This window comes from Eucalyptus grandis, chromosome 7 (assembly GCF_016545825.1).
Source record: "Eucalyptus grandis isolate ANBG69807.140 chromosome 7, ASM1654582v1, whole genome shotgun sequence".
In the NCBI taxonomy this organism is placed as follows: domain Eukaryota; kingdom Viridiplantae; phylum Streptophyta; class Magnoliopsida; order Myrtales; family Myrtaceae; genus Eucalyptus; species Eucalyptus grandis.
In genome coordinates this window covers 14,269,801-14,272,426 of record NC_052618.1, presented here as the reverse complement: position 1 = coordinate 14,272,426, position 2,626 = coordinate 14,269,801, and positions in this window count along the sequence as shown.

Genomic DNA, 2,626 nt, shown 5'->3' with positions numbered 1-2,626 from the left:
AATGAAGAGTGTGCTTCTTGATTTGAGAGGTCTTGTTGATCATCTCTTTGAGCCCAACTATTCATGGATGCCGCAAAGGATAACATGTTCAGTTTGTCATAGTGAGTCACTCATAATTCCTTTAGTAATGGCCAATTCAAAGTGGGCAAGTTAAGACAGAAGCTCTTGAGTTGTGGCATGTCATGTAACACCAAAGAGGTTAGTTTTGGAAAAAGATATTGAGTAGTATTGGAGTGAGGAGTGTCATCCCCACTAGCGACTATTTCCTCGATCTCACAAGATTCCACTTGAAGTTTTTCAAGTTGGGTTAAACTTGTAGCCACCCAATACGGAAACAAATTTTCAAGGCTCTTATAGTTCCAAACCTCTACTATCCATAAACAATCAAAAGTCAAAGTTTCTTGAGGACCATCGGTCCATATTTTGTTTAAATTGTCCATGTGGGAGAGATCCATTGACCTAAGCTAAAGAAATTGTACTTGCCATATTGAGAAAAAAATGACATAATGAATGTGATTGTATTGAGTTATGACCTTAAAGAATGAATTTCCAGACTTCCCTTGTTCTCACAAATCATGAGAAGTCAAGATTTTGTTAGTGACATAAATAGGGAAAGGTTGATTGATGCTTTTATACAAATTGACTGATGACTAAGGCAAGGATATTGCATTGCAGCAAGCATGGAATTATAAATGCATTTATAAATTAATAGTACGTTCAGCATTGACTTTTGAGTGGCTTAATTGACAATTAAGGGTATGTAGATTTTGCAGTAACAAGACAATGTTGACTTTTCTTGATTACTCGGCAAATCATAAGAATAACTTTAAAGTCCAGAAATTAGTCAGACAAGCCCTATGCACGTGGAACTTGGGCTGTTCAAATTGTTGCTAAGCAAGTCTCCCAAATTCCGATTTTGTACCTTTCAACTTCATCTTAATCCCCCTCGAGTCCTCATTTTTTTTTTAGTAGTAGCATCAAAGCATCAGAAGAGAGAGAGAGAGAGAGAGAGAGAGAGAGAGAGAGAGAGAGAGAGAGAGAGAGAGAGAAGGGCTATTTCCAATTGGATGCAAGAGCATCTAAAGCATAAGAAAACCTACAATGCAAAAGAGAGAGAGAGAGAGAAATGATAGCCCTCCTATTTATGTTGATGCATGAATGGAGCCATTGACTAAATATCAATGACAGCTCACTCAACTGTTTCTCTACGCAATTAAGTGAGGACAAAGGTGAAGAAGAACAGAATTTGAATCCCGCAAAACAATGTTGATGCCATGGAGGAGTGACAAGTTGTATTTTTGTAATGAATAAGCACGAAGACCAGCAAAAAGTTTAGGGAGCTTGCTAGGCAGTCCGATAGAACTATTGAAAAGAGCAACATTTAGATTCATTGATACAAACTGAAAATTTCCATTATGTTAGTTTTGTCGGCAAAGATCGGTTATGTTTTAGATTTGTTTGCTTCAAGATGAACATGCATAACAATTAGAGAAAAAGCAAGGGCATGGTAATGATGAGCCAGTCAACTAAGGATATGAATAGATGAAACTAATGCTTGGCTCAACATTATTTCCTTTATTTACTATGGGAATTGCTACTTATTTATACTAAATTGCGAACAATACTTATGAATCTTCTAATTAATATAGTTCACTAAAGAGAAGAGTCATGAAATTTATATGGTGAACCAGATATAAAAATATAGTAACTTCAATTGTTCACAACCTTCTTCTTTTTATGTATGGAAAATTTTTGTATTGGAAAAAAAAATTTTTTTTTTTTAATAGGCATGGGCAACATAACGACTTGAATAAATAACATAACGTTATGATCTCAGCAAAAGCAAGTTGGGTCAATTTACTAGTTTTACATTGGACCATTAATAACATCCTTGAAATAATATTTATTCAAATTTGAGGTGGAAAAATAAAAATAGAATCTTGCGGTGTACCGAGTGATACACCCCTTGGCAAAAAGTAGGTGTGCACTTGCTGATCACATTTTGTTTGTATGGAGAAAATCAAGTGTTTTTTTTTCACTACATCATGACCTCTGAGGAATTGTCCATTGAAAAGCAAGTATTGATATTTTTCATTTGGTTATAATATAAATAATACAATTATGACTTGTCACAAAAAAAAAAAAAAATACTTTCCACACTTCCTTAAATCTATCAATATTCTTAATTGAAGATTTTGATGAGTTTTTGAAAGTATCTAATAATGTGGGAGAAATCAATTATTATATGATAGCTCATATTTGACACTAAAATGAAATTAGCGCTATCACAATTTGTCACTACCAAAAGATTAAATGACTATTTTCATACTTCCCTAAATTTATTTATTGTTGATTGAGTGTTATAATGACTTTTTGAAATATTCTTAGAATGCGGGGCTAGGTATTATATAACAACTTATACATGCAAATGACATTAAATAAATAATTAGTGATAACTCTTACAATTAAAAAGTAAACAAATGTGTAGATACTTGTTATAATTAAACATTATATTTGCATAAAACAATAGAAAGAATTGTGCAAAAGTATTAGAATAAGAAAAAAAAAAAAAAAGCATTTCCTCAGTCAAAAAAAAAACCAAACTTTAATGGAATCTGTAATAAAA